Source organism: Somniosus microcephalus, chromosome 6, assembly GCF_052327205.1.
Source record: "Somniosus microcephalus isolate GS21.2 chromosome 6, FLI_Smic_1.0, whole genome shotgun sequence".
In the NCBI taxonomy this organism is placed as follows: Eukaryota; Metazoa; Chordata; class Chondrichthyes; order Squaliformes; family Somniosidae; genus Somniosus; species Somniosus microcephalus.
In genome coordinates this window covers 202,441,545-202,457,489 of record NC_140992.1, presented here as the reverse complement: position 1 = coordinate 202,457,489, position 15,945 = coordinate 202,441,545, and the positions used below count along the sequence as shown (strand labels likewise).

The following is a 15,945-nucleotide window of genomic DNA, read 5'->3' as shown; positions in this document are numbered from 1 at the left end:
CCGCTACACTCCACAGACAACTCCCCCTACTCCCCGCTGCACTCCACAGACAACTCCACCTATTGGCTCGCAACACTCCACAGACAACTCCCCCTACACCCCGCTACACTCCACAGACAACTCCGCCTACTCCCCGCTACACTCCACAGACAACTCCCCCTACTCCCCGCTACACTCCACAGACAACTCCCCCTACTGGCTCGCTACACTCCACATACAACTCCCCCTACTCCCTGATACACTCCACAGACAACTCCCCCTACTGGCCCGCTACACTCCACAGACAACTCCCCCTACTCCCCGCTACACTCCACAGACAACTCCCCCTACTGGCTCGCTACACTCCACATACAACTCCCCCTACTCCCTGATACACTCCACAGACAACTCCCCCTACTCCCCGCTACAATCCACAGACAACTCCCCTACTGGCCCGCTACACTCCACAGACAACACCCCCTACTCCCCGCGACACGCCACAGACAACTCCCCCTACTCCCGGCTACACTCCACAGACAACTCCCCCTAATCCCCGCGACACTCCACAGACAGCTCCCGCTACTGGCCCGCTACACTCCACAGACAACTCCCCCTACTGGCCCGCTACACTCCACAGACAACTCCCCCTACACCCCGCTGCACTCCACAGACAACTCCCCCTACACCCCGCTACACTCCACAGAAAACTCCCTCTACTGGCCCGCTACACTCCACAGACAACTCCCCCTACTGGACCGCTACACTCCACAGACAACACCCCCTGCTCCCCGCTACACTCCACAGACAACGCCCCCTACTCCCCACTACACTCCACAGACAACTCCCCCAACTCCCCGCTACACCACACAGACAACTCCCCCTACTCCCCGCTACACTCCACAGACAACTCCCCCTACGCCCCACTACACTCCACAGACAACTCCCCCTACTGGCCCACTACACTCCACAGACAACTCCCCCTACTGGCCCGCTACACTCCACAGACAACTCCCCCTACTGGCCCGCTACACTCCACAGACAACTCCCCCTGCTCCCCGCTACACTCCACAGACAACTCCCCCTACTGGCCCGCTACACTCCACAGACAACTCCCCCTATTGGACCGCTACACTCCACAGACAAATCCCCCTACTGGCCCGCGACACTCCACAGACAACTCCCCCTACTGCCCGCTACACTCCACAGACAACTGCCCCTACTAGCCCACTACACTCCACAGAAAACTCCCCCTACTGGCCCGCTACACTCCACAGACAGCTCCCCCTACTGGCCCGCTACACTCCACAGACAGCTCCCCCTACTGGCCCGCTATACTCCACAGACAACACCCCCTACTGCCCGCTACACTCCACAGACAACTCCCCCTACTGGCCTGCGACACTGCACAGACAACTCCCCCGACTCCCCGCTACACTCCACAGACAACTCCCCCTACTCCCCGCTGCACTCCACAGACAACTCCCCTACTGGCCCGCTACATTCCACAGACAACACCCACTACTCCCCGCGACACGCCACAGACAACTCCCCCTACTCCCCGCTACACTCCACAGACAACTCCCCCTAATCCCCGCTACACTCCACAGACAGCTCCCCCTACTGGCCCGCTACACTCCACAGACAACTCCCCCTACTGGCCCGCTACACTCCACAGACAACTCCCCCTACACCCCGCTACACTCCACAGACAACTCCCCCTACACCTCGCTACACTCCACAGACAACTCCCCCTACTGGCCCACTACACTCCACAGACAACTCCCCCTACTGGCCCGCTGCACTCCACAGACAACTCCCCCTACACCCCGCTGCACTCCACAGAGTGCTCCTCCTACTGGCCCGCTACACTCCACAGACAACTCCCCCTACTCCCCGCGACACTCCACGGACAACTCCCCCTACTGGCCCGCTACACTCCACAGACAACTCCCCCTACTGCCCGCTACACTCCACAGACAACTCCCCCTACTCCCCGCTACACTCCACAGACAACTCCCCCTACTGGCCCGCTACACTCCACAGACAACTCCCCCTACTGGCCGGCCTGGCCGGCTACAATCCACAGACAACTCCCCCTACTGTTCCGCTGCACTCCACAGACAATGCGCCCTACTGGCCCACTGCACTCCACAGACAACTCCCCCTACTGGACCGCTACACTCCACAGACAACTCCCCCTACTCCCCGCTACACTCCACAGACAACTCCCCCTACTTCCCACTACACTCCACAGACAACTCCCCGCTACACTACACAGACAACTCCCCCTACTCCCCGCTACACTCCACAGACAACTCCCCCGACTCCCCGCTACACTCCACAGACAACTCCCCCTACTGGCCCACTACACTCCACAGACAACTCCCCCTACTGGCCCGCTACACTCCACAGACAACTCCCCCTACTCCCCGCTACACTCCACAGACAGCTCCCCCTACTGGCCCGCTACACTCCACAGACAGCTCCCCCTACTGACCCACTACACTCCACAGACAACTCCCGCTACTGGCCCGCTACACTCCACAGACAGCTCCCCCTACTGGACCGCTACACTCCACAGAGAACTCCCCCGACTGGCCCCGCTACACTCCACAAACAACTCGACCTACTCCCCGCTACACTTCACAGACAGCTCCCCCTACTGGCCTGCTACACTCCACAGACAACTCCCCCTACTGGCCCGCAACACTCCACAGACAACTCCCCCTACACGACCGCTGCACTCCACAGACAACTCCCCCTACTGGCCCACTACATTGCACAGATAACTCCCCCTACTGGCCCGCTACACTCCACAGACAACGCCCCCTGCTCCCCGCTACACTCCACAGACAGCTCCCCCTACTGGCCCGCGACACTCCACAGGCATCTCCCCCTATTCTCCGCTACACTCCACAGACAACTCCCACTACTGACCCGCTACACTCCACAGACAGCTCCCCCTATTCCGCGCTACACTCCACAGACAGCTCCCCCTACTGGCCCGCGACACTCCACAGGCAACTCCCCCTATTCTCCGCTACACTCCACAGATAACTCCCCCTACTGGCCCGCTACACTCCACAGACAACGCCCCCTGCTCCCCGCTACACTCCACAGACAGCTCCCCCTACTGGCCCGCGACACTCCACAGGCAACTCCCCCTATTCTCCGCTGCACTCCACAGACAACTCCCACTACTGACCCGCTACACTCCACAGACAGCTCCCCCTATTCCGCGCTACACTCCCCTACTGGCCCGCGACACTCCACAGGCAACTCCCCCTATTCTCCGCTGCACTCCACAGACAGCTCCCCCTACTGGCCCGCTACACTCCACAGACAGCTCCCCCTACCGGCCCGCTACACTCCACAGACAACTTCCCCTACTGCCCGCTACACTCCACAGACAACTCCCCCTACTGGCCCGCTAAACTCCAGACCACTCCCCCTACTGGCCCACTCCACTCCACAGACAACTCCCCCTACTGGCCCGCTACACTCCACAGACAACTCCCCCTTCTCCCCGCTACACTCCACAGACAACTCCCCCTACTCCCCGCTACACTCCACAGACAACTCCCCTACTGGCCCGCTACACTCCACAGACAACACCCCCTGCTCCCCGCGACACGCCACAGACAACTCCCCCTACTCCCGGCTACACTCCACAGACAACTCCCCCTAATCCCCGCTACACTCCACAGACAGCTCCCGCTACTGGCCCGCTACACTCCACAGACAACTCCCCCTACTGGCCCGCTACACTCCACAGACAACTCCCCCTGCACCCCGCTACACTCCACAGACAACTCCCCCTACACCCCGCTACACTCCACAGAAAACTCCCTCTACTGGCCCGCTACACTCCACAGACAACTCCCCCTACTGGCCCACTACACTCCACAGACAACTCCCCCTACACCCCGCTGCACTCCACAGCCTGCTCCTCCCACTGGTCCGCCACACTCCACAGACAACTCCCCCTACTGGCCCACTCCACTCCACAGACAACTCCCCCTACTGGCCCGCTACACTCCACAGACAACACCCCCTACTGGACCGCTACACTCCACCGACAACTCCCCCTACTCCCCGCTACACTCCACAGACAACGCCCCCTACTCCCCACTACACTCCACAGACAACTCCCCCAACTCCCCGCGACACTGCACAGACAACTCCCCCTACTCCCCGCTACACTGCACAGACAGCTCCCCCTACTGGCCCACTACACTCCACAGACAACTCCCCCTACTGGCCCGCTACACTCCACAGACAACTCCCACTACTCCCCGCTACACTCCACAGACAGCTCCCCCTACTGGCCCGCTACACTCCACAGACAACTCCCCCTACTGACCCGCTACACTCCACAGACAACTCCCCCTACTGGCCCGCTACACTCCACAGACAACTCCCCCTACTCCCCGCTACACTCCACAGACAGCTCCCCCTACTGGCCCGCTACACTCCACAGAGAACTCCCCCGACTGGCCCCGCTACACTCCACAAACAACTCGACCTACTCCCTGCTACACTCCACAGACAGCTCCCCCTACTGGCCCGCTACACTCCACAGACAACTCCCCCTACTGGCCTGCAACACTCCACAGACAACTCCCCCTACACGACCGCTACACTCCACAGACAACTCCCCCTACTGGCCCACTACAATGCACAGATAACTCCCCCTACTGGCCCGCTACACTCCACAGACAACGCCCCCTACTCCCCGCTACACTCCACAGACAACTCCCCCTACTGGCCCGCGACACTCCACAGGCAACTCCCCCTATTCTCCACTACACTCCACAGACAACTCCCACTACTGACCCGCTACACTCCACAGACAGCTCCCCCTATTCTGCGCTACACTCCACAGACAACTCCCCCTACTGGCCCGCTACACTCCACAGACAGCTCCCCCTACTGGCCCGCTACACTCCACAGACAGCTCCCCCTACTGGCCCGCTATACTCCACAGACAACTCCCCCTACTGCCCGCTACACTCCACAGACAACTCCCTGTACTGGCCCGCTACACTCCACAGACAACTGCCCCTACTAGCCCACTACACTCCACAGAAAACTCCCCCTACTGGCCCGCTACACTCCACAGACAACTCCCCCTGCTCCCCGCTACACTCCACAGACAACTTCCCCTACTAGCCCACCACACTCCACAGACAACTTCCCCTACTAGCCCACCACACTCCACAGACAACTCCCCCTACTGGCCCACTCCACTCCACAGACAACTCCCCCTCCTGGCCCGCTACACTCCACAGACAGCTCCCCCTACTGGCCCGCTACACTCCACAGACAACTTCCCCTGCTGGCCCGTTACACTCCACAGACAACTCCCCCTACTGGCTCGCTACACTCCAGAGACAACTCCACCTACTCCCCGCTACACTCCACAGACAGCTCCCCCTCCTGGCCCGCTACACTCCACAGACAACTCCCCCTACTGGCCCACTACACTCCACAGGTAACTCCCCCTACTGGCCCGCTGCACTCCACACACAACTCCCCCTAAACCCCGCTGCACGCCACAGACAGCTCCTCCTACTGGCCCGCTACACTCCACAGACATCTCCCCCTACTGACCGGCTACACTCCACAGACAACTCCCCCAACACCCCGCTACACTCCACAGACAACTCCCCCTACACCCCGCTACACTCCACAGAAAACTCCCTCTACTGGCCCGCTACACTCCACAGACAACTCCCCCTACTGGCCCGCTGCACTCCACAGACAACTCCCCCTACTGGCCTGCTGCACTGCACAGACAACTCCCCCTACTCCCCGCTGCACTCCACAGACAACTCCCCCTACTCCCCGCTACACTCCACAGACAACTCCCCTACTGGCCCGCTACACTCCACAGACAACTCCCCCTATTCCCCGCGACACTCCATAGACAACTCCCCCTACTGGCCGGCTACACTCGACAGACAACTCCCCCTACTCCCCGCTACACTCCACAGACAACTCCCCCTACTCCCCGCTACACTCCACAGACAACTCCCCCTACTAGCCCGCTACACTCCACAGACAACTCCCCCTACTGGACCGCTACACTCCACAGACAACTCCCCCTACTGGCCCGCTGCACTACACAGACAACTCCCTCTACTCCCCGCTACACTCCACAGACAACTCCCCCTACTCCCCGCTACACTCCACAGACAACTCCCCCTACTGGCCCACTACACTCCACCGACATCACCGTCGACTCCCCGCTATACTCCACAGACAGTTCCCCTCCTGGCCCCGCTACACTCCACAGACAACTCCCCCTACTGCCCTGCTACACTGCACAGACAACTCCCCCTACTCCCCGCTACACTCCACAGACAACTTGCCCTACTCCCCGCTACACTCTACAGACAACTCCCCTACTGGCCCGCTACACTCCACAGACAACACCCCCTGTTCCCCGCGACATGCCACAGACAACTCCCCCTACTCCCCGCTACACTCCACAGACAACTCCCCCTACTCCCCGCTGCACTCCACAGACAACTCCCCCTACTGGCCCGCTACACTCCACAGACAACTCCCACTACTCCCCGCTACACTCCACGACAGCTCCCCCTACTGGCCCGCTACACTCCACAGACAACTTCCCCTGCTGGCCCGCTACACTCCACAGACAACTCCCACTACTGGCTCGCTACACTCCACAGACAACTCCCCCTACTGGCCCGCTACACTCCACAGACAACTCCCCCTACTGGCCCACTACACTCGACAGACAACTCCCCCTAATGGCCCGCTACACTCCACAGACAACTCCACCTACTCCCCGCTACACTCCACAGACAGCTCCCCCTACTGGCCCACTACACTCCACAGACAACTCCCCCTAATGGCCCGCTACACTCCACAGACTACTCCCCCTACTGGACCGCTACACTCCACAGACAACTCCACCTACTCCCCGCTACACTCCACAGACAACTCCCCCTACTGGCTCGCAACACTCCACAGATAACTCCCCCTACACCCCGCTACACTCCACAGACAACTCCGCCTACTCCCCGCTACACTCCACAGACAACTCCCCCTATTCCCCGCTACACTCCACAGACAACTCCCCCTACTCCCCGCTACACTCCACAGACAACTCCCCCTACTGGCTCGCTATACTCCACATACAACTCCCCCGACTCCCTGCTACACTCCACAGACAACTCCCCCTACTGGCCCGCTACACTCCACAGACAACTCCCCCTACTGGACCGCTACACTCCACAGACAACTCCCCCTATTCCCCGCTACACTCCACAGACAACTCCCCCCTACTCCCCACTACACTCCACAGACAACTCCCCAAACTCCCCGCTACACTACACAGACAACTCGCCCTACTCCCCGCTACACTCCACAGACAACTCCCCCTACTCCCCGTTACACTCCACAGACAACTGCCCCTACTGGCCCGCTACACTCCACAGACAACTCCCCCTACTGGCCCGCTACACTCCACAGACAACTCCCCCTACTCCCCGCTACACTCCACAGACAGCGCCCCCTACTGGCCCGCTACACTCCACAGACAACTCCCCCAACTGGCCCGCTACACTCCACAGACAACTCCCCCTAATGGCCCGATACACTCCACAGAGAACTCCCCCGACTGGCCCCGCTGCACTCCACAGACAACTCCCACTACTGGCCCACAACACTCCACAGACAACACCCCCTACTGGCCCGCTGCACTCCACAGACAACTCCCCCTACTGGACCGCTACACTCCACAGACAACTCCACCTACTCCCCGCTGCACTCCACAGACAACTCCACCTATTGGCTCGCAACACTCCACAGACAACTCCCCCTACACCCCGCTACACTCCACAGACAACTCCGCCTACTCCCCGCTACACTCCACAGACAACTCCCCCTACTCCCCGCTACACTCCACAGACAACTCCCCCTACTGGCTCGCTACACTCCACATACAACTCCCCCTACTCCCTGATACACTCCACAGACAACTCCCCCTACTGGCCCGCTACACTCCACAGACAACTCCCCCTACTCCCCGCTACACTCCACAGACAACTCCCCCTACTGGCTCGCTACACTCCACATACAACTCCCCCTACTCCCTGATACACTCCACAGACAACTCCCCCTACTCCCCGCTACAATCCACAGACAACTCCCCTACTGGCCCGCTACACTCCACAGACAACACCCCCTACTCCCCGCGACACGCCACAGACAACTCCCCCTACTCCCGGCTACACTCCACAGACAACTCCCCCTAATCCCCGCGACACTCCACAGACAGCTCCCGCTACTGGCCCGCTACACTCCACAGACAACTCCCCCTACTGGCCCGCTACACTCCACAGACAACTCCCCCTACACCCCGCTGCACTCCACAGACAACTCCCCCTACACCCCGCTACACTCCACAGAAAACTCCCTCTACTGGCCCGCTACACTCCACAGACAACTCCCCCTGCTCCCCGCTACACTCCACAGACAACGCCCCCTACTCCCCACTACACTCCACAGACAACTCCCCCAACTCCCCGCTACACCACACAGACAACTCCCCCTACTCCCCGCTACACTCCACAGACAACTCCCCCTACGCCCCACTACACTCCACAGACAACTCCCCCTACTGGCCCACTACACTCCACAGACAACTCCCCCTACTGGCCCGCTACACTCCACAGACAACTCCCCCTACTGGCCCGCTACACTCCACAGACAACTCCCCCTGCTCCCCGCTACACTCCACAGACAACTCCCCCTACTGGCCCGCTACACTCCACAGACAACTCCCCCTATTGGACCGCTACACTCCACAGACAAATCCCCCTACTGGCCCGCGACACTCCACAGACAACTCCCCCTACTGCCCGCTACACTCCACAGACAACTGCCCCTACTAGCCCACTACACTCCACAGAAAACTCCCCCTACTGGCCCGCTACACTCCACAGACAGCTCCCCCTACTGGCCCGCTACACTCCACAGACAGCTCCCCCTACTGGCCCGCTATACTCCACAGACGCTCCCCCTACTGGCCCGCTACACTCCACAGACAGCTCCCCCTACTGGCCCGCTATACTCCACAGACAACACCCCCTACTGCCCGCTACACTCCACAGACAACTCCCCCTACTGGCCTGCTACACTGCACAGACAACTCCCCCGACTCCCCGCTACACTCCACAGACAACTCCCCTACTGGCCCGCTACATTCCACAGACAACACCCACTACTCCCCGCGACACGCCACAGACAACTCCCCCTACTCCCCGCTACACTCCACAGACAACTCCCCCTAATCCCCGCTACACTCCACAGACAGCTCCCCCTACTGGCCCGCTACACTCCACAGACAACTCCCCCTACTGGCCCGCTACACTCCACAGACAACTCCCCCTACACCCCGCTACACTCCACAGACAACTCCCCCTACACCTCGCTACACTCCACAGACAACTCCCCCTACTGGCCCACTACACTCCACAGACAACTCCCCCTACTGGCCCGCTGCACTCCACAGACAACTCCCCCTACACCCCGCTGCACTCCACAGAGTGCTCCTCCTACTGGCCCGCTACACTCCACAGACAACTCCCCCTACTCCCCGCGACACTCCACGGACAACTCCCCCTACTGGCCCGCTACACTCCACAGACAAGTCCCCCTACTGGCCTGCTACACTCCACAGACAACTCCCCCTACTGCCCGCTACACTCCACAGACAACTCCCCCTACTCCCCGCTACACTCCACAGACAACTCCCCCTACTGGCCCGCTACACTCCACAGACAACTCCCCCTACTGGCCGGCTACAATCCACAGACAACTCCCCCTACTGTTCCGCTGCACTCCACAGACAATGCGCCCTACTGGCCCACTACACTCCACAGACAACTCCCCCTACTCCCTGCAACACTCCACAGACAACTCCCCCTACTGGCCCGCTACACTCCACAGACAACTCCCCCTACTGGACCGCTACACTCCACAGACAACTCCCCCTACTCCCCGCTACACTCCACAGACAACTCCCCCTACTTCCCACTACACTCCACAGACAACTCCCCGCTACACTACACAGACAACTCCCCCTACTCCCCGCTACACTCCACAGACAACTCCCCCGACTCCCCGCTACACTCCACAGACAACTCCCCCTACTGGCCCACTACACTCCACAGACAACTCCCCCTACTGGCCCGCTACACTCCACAGACAACTCCCCCTACTCCCCGCTACACTCCACAGACAGCTCCCCCTACTGGCCCGCTACACTCCACAGACAGCTCCCCCTACTGACCCACTACACTCCACAGACAACTCCCCCTACTCCCCGCTACACTCCACAGACAGCTCCCCCTACTGGACCGCTACACTCCACAGAGAACTCCCCCGACTGGCCCCGCTACACTCCACAAACAACTCGACCTACTCCCCGCTACACTTCACAGACAGCTCCCCCTACTGGCCTGCTACACTCCACAGACAACTCCCCCTACTGGCCCGCAACACTCCACAGACAACTCCCCCTACACGACCGCTGCACTCCACAGACAACTCCTCCTACTGGCCCACTACATTGCACAGATAACTCCCCCTAGTGGCCCGCTACACTCCACAGACAACGCCCCCTGCTCCCCGCTACACTCCACAGACAGCTCCCCCTACTGGCCCGCGACACTCCACAGGCATCTCCCCCTCTTCTCCGCTACACTCCACAGACAACTCCCCCTACTGGCCCGCTACACTCCACAGACAACGCCCCCTGCTCCCCGCTACACTCCACAGACAGCTCCCCCTACTGGCCCGCGACACTCCACAGGCAACTCCCCCTATTCTCCGCTGCACTCCACAGACAACTCCCACTACTGACCCGCTGCACTCCACAGACAGCTCCCCCTATTCCGCGCTACACTCCCCTACTGGCCCGCGACACTCCACAGGCAACTCCCCCTATTCTCCGCTGCACTCCACAGACAACTCCCCCTACTGGCCCGCTACACTCCACAGACAGCTCCCCCTACCGGCCCGCTACACTCCACAGACAACTTCCCCTACTGCCCGCTACACTCCACAGACAACTCCCCCTACTGGCCCGCTACACTCCAGACCACTCCCCCTACTGGCCCACTCCACTCCACAGACAACTCCCCCTACTGGCCCGCTACACTCCACAGACAACTCCCCCTTCTCCCCGCTACACTCCACAGACAACTCCCCCTACTCCCCGCTACACTCCACAGACAACTCCCCTACTGGCCCGCTACACTCCACAGACAACACCCCCTGCTCCCCGCGACACGCCACAGACAACTCCCCCTACTCCCGGCTACACTCCACAGACAACTCCCCCTAATCCCCGCTACACTCCACAGACAGCTCCCGCTACTGGCCCGCTACACTCCACAGACAACTCCCCCTACTGGCCCGCTACACTCCACAGACAACTCCCCCTGCACCCCGCTACACTCCACAGACAACTCCCCCTACACCCCGCTACACTCCACAGAAAACTCCCTCTACTGGCCCGCTACACTCCACAGACAACTCCCCCTACTGGCCCACTACACTCCACAGACAACTCCCCCTACACCCCGCTGCACTCCACAGCCTGCTCCTCCTACTGGTCCGCCACACTCCACAGACAACTCCCCCTACTGGCCCACTCCACTCCACAGACAACTCCCCCTACTGGCCCGCTACACTCCACAGACAACACCCCCTACTGGACCGCTACACTCCACCGACAACTCCCCCTACTCCCCGCTACACTCCACAGACAACGCCCCCTACTCCCCACTACACTCCACAGACAACTCCCCCAACTCCCCGCTGCACTGCACAGACAACTCCCCCTACTCCCCGCTACACTCCACAGACAACTCCCCCTACTCCCCGCTACACTGCACAGACAGCTCCCCCTACTGGCCCACTACACTCCACAGACAACTCCCCCTACTGGCCCGCTACACTCCACAGACAACTCCCACTACTCCCCGCTACACTCCACAGACAGCTCCCCCTACTGGCCCGCTACACTCCACAGACAACTCCCCCTACTGACCCGCTACACTCCACAGACAACTCCCCCTACTGGCCCGCTACACTCCACAGACAACTCCCCCTACTCCCCGCTACACTCCACAGACAGCTCCCCCTACTGGCCCGCTACACTCCACAGAGAACTCCCCCGACTGGCCCCGCTACACTCCACAAACAACTCGACCTACTCCCTGCTACACTCCACAGACAGCTCCCCCTACTGGACCGCTACACTCCACAGACAACTCCCCCTACTGGCCTGCAACACTCCACAGACAACTCCCCCTACAAGACCGCTACACTCCACAGACAACTCCCCCTACTGGCCCACTACAATGCACAGATAACTCCCCCTACTGGCCCGCTACACTCCACAGACAACGCCCCCTACTCCCCGCTACACTCCACAGACAACTCCCCCTACTGGCCCGCGACACTCCACAGGCAACTCCCCCTATTCTCCACTACACTCCACAGACAACTCCCACTACTGACCCGCTACACTCCACAGACAGCTCCCCCTATTCTGCGCTACACTCCACAGACAACTCCCCCTACTGGCCCGCTACACTCCACAGACAGCTCCCCCTACTGGCCCGCTACACTCCACAGACAGCTCCCCCTACTGGCCCGCTATACTCCACAGACAACTCCCCCTACTGCCCGCTACACTCCACAGACAACTCCCCCTAGTGGCCTGCTACACTCCACAGACAACTCCCCCTACTGGCCCGCTACACTCCACAGACAACTCCCCCTACTGGCCCGCTACACTCCACAGTCAACTCCCCCTACTGGCCCGCTGCACTCCACAGACAACTCCCCCTAGTGGCCTGCTACACTCCACAGACAACTCCCCCTACTGGCCCGCTACACTCCACAGACATCGCCCCCTACTGGCCCGCTACACTCCACAGACAACTCCCCCTACTGGCCTGCTATACTCCACAGATATCGCCCCCTACTGGCCCGCTACACTCCACAGACAACTCCCCCTACTGGCCTGCTACACTCCACCGACATCGCCCCCTACTCCCCGCTACACTCCACAGAAAACTCCCCCTACTGTTCCGCTGCACTCCACAGACAATGTCCCATACTGGCCCGCTGCACTCCAGAGACAACTCCCCCTACTCCCCGCTACACTCCACAGGCAACTCCCCCTACTGGCCCGCTACACTCCACAGACAACTCCCCCTACTGGCCCGCTACACTCCACAGACAACTCCCCCTACTGGTCCGCTACACTCCACAGACAACTCCCCCTACTGGCTCGCTACACTCCACAGACAACTCCCCCTACTCCTCGCTGCACTCCACAGACAACTCCCCCTACTGGCCCGCTACACTCCACAGACATCGCCCCCTACTGGCCCGCTACACTCCACAGACAACTCCCCCTACTGGCCCGCTACACTCCACAGACAACTCCCCCTACTGGCCTGCTACACTCCACAGACAACTGCCCCTACTGGCCCGCTACACTCCACAGACAACTCCCCCTACTGGCCTGCTACACTCCACAGACAACTCCCCCTACTGGCCCGCTACACTCCACAGACAACTCCCCCTACTCCCCGCTACACTCCACAGACAACTTCCCCTACTGGCCTGCTACACTCCACAGACAACTCCCCCTACCAGCAGAGTGCCATTGTGTTCCATCAAGTGTGTAACTATTTCAGTCTGTACCTATCCCTGTTGCCTCCATTCTCAACTTGATGGTTATCTAGCTGCTTTTTGAAGGAGCTAATTGGCTGAGCCTCAACTATTTCTGCTGGACTTCAACACTAGAGTGAGGTAAATGGACTCATCAGATTCTCCATGTTCTTCTGAAACTTAAACCAATTTCACTTCAAAATATAAAATGTCGATTCCCCCCCAGGGATCTTGTGATTTGGTAAATATTGTTGTATTTATAATGAGGATGGCGGGGAGAGGGGGTGTGGGGAGTGCCGTGCTTATACTGGCAGAAAGTGGGTCATGCCCAGTGTTCCTGATGGACAAGGCGACTCACCCAATGACACTCTAGTCCATTTATTAATGACGGCTTCAAGAATGCAAATGTCAGATGCCCCAGAGATGGTACAAGCCACAACCTAAAGTACAAGGCTTGAAAAATAAAATTAGAATTAAAAATGTTGGGGAACAATAAAGCTTTGAAAAAAAATGGGTTCAATTAAAGGTTATCTCATCTTCCCAGACATGTATTTGACTCCATTTTTATTCTGTTGATATAACAGTTGGCCCGCTCATCCCTTGTTAGGAACACGAAACTATAAGGTCAGTGCTTGGAGAACAGAGGCCTGCATTTGAAGTATTTGCCAAACATTGGGAGTTGGCTTCCTGTTGGACATTTCAGGATGGCCACAAGGTGGTGCTCTAACAGCATACTTTGCACACAATTACTCCACATAAGAACATAAGAAATAGGAGCAGGAGTAGGCCATTTGGCCCCTCGAGCCTGCTCCACCATTTAATGAGATCATGGCTGATCTGATCTTGGGCTCAGCTCCATTTCCCTGCCCATTCCCCATAACCCTTCACTCCCTTATTGTTCAAAAATCTGTCTATCTCCACCTTAAATATATTCAATGACCCAGCCTCCACAGCTCTCTGGGGCAGAGAATTCCACAGATTTACAACCCTCTGAGAGAAGAAATTCCTCCTCATCTCGGTTTTAAATGGGCGACCCCTTATTCTGAAACTATGCCCCCTAGTTCTAGATTCCCCCATGAGGGGAAACATCTTTTTTGGAAAAGCTTTATTATTTGAAAGCAGAAAACTTAAAACAGGACCAGTGGTTTTGCCCTAGTGTTGTTCTTGGTGAGTCAAAGGTCAGAGAAAGGCGTGATCAGAGATGGTGAAGTAAGTGTTGGCAAGGCAAAGGTATTAAGGGTTATGGAACCAAGGCAAGGTAGATGGAGTTAAGATATAGATCAGCCATGATCTAACTGAATGTTGGAACAGGTTCGAGGGCCTGAATGGCCTACTGCTGTTCCTATGTTCCTAACTGAATGGTGGTAATTGATTGGCATCAATTTCTTAAGAACCAATCAGGTTACGTAGAATTTACAGCACAGAAACTGGCCATTCGGCCCAACTGGTCTATGTCGGTGTTTATGCTCCACACCAGCCTCCTCCCACATTACTTCATCTTACCCTATCAGTGTTTCCTTCTATTCCTTTCTCCCTCATGTGCTTATCTAGTTTCCACGTAAATGCATCGATGCTATTCGCCTCAACTCTTCCCCGTTAACCAGGTTGTTGGGAAATTTGAGGCAATTATAAAAACATGACAGATTTTGTGTGTGTATGTAGCAGACACATTTAAAATGTAGTCTCCGGTGGGGTATATTTTGCGAGTCTCTGCTCCCACTGCCGAGCAGAGATCCGGGTGAGAATCCGTGATGCAAGTTCACCCAAATTAAGCTCTAAAGATAACACTTTTAACATATGATTAGTGGACCTCCTGCAGCATTTCTCAGGGCGAGTCAGATGATATACTGTTTATACCGTATCATTCTGCTGCTAATAAAAGAAAGACTTGCATTTATATAGCGCCTTTCACAACCTCAGGACGTCCCAAAGCGCTTTACCGCCAATTAAATACTTTTGAAGTGGAGTCACTGCTGTAATGTAGGAAACACGGCAGCCAATTTGCACACAGCAAGCTCCCACAAACAGCAATGTGATAATCACCAAATCATCTTTTTTTTAGGTGTTGGCTGAAGGATAAATATTGGCCAGGACACCGGGGAGAACGCCCCTGTGCTAAAGTGTGCTATGTTTTAGTTGACTGGTCCTTATCTGAGGTACATCAACTGGGGAGGTGCTGAGTGAGTGAAGGCGGCAGCGTCTCCCAGCAAAGGGAAGGAAAGCCAAGGGGGAGAGCTG

General features: G+C 58.3%; 1 protein-coding gene across 2 annotated transcripts in view; it reads right to left on the bottom strand.

The window, feature by feature from the left end:
* Positions 1-15,945, bottom strand: part of nlrc5 (NLR family, CARD domain containing 5) — a 350,789-nt gene that overhangs the window by 110,986 nt on the left and 223,858 nt on the right. The gene's annotated exons all lie outside the window — the stretch shown is intronic.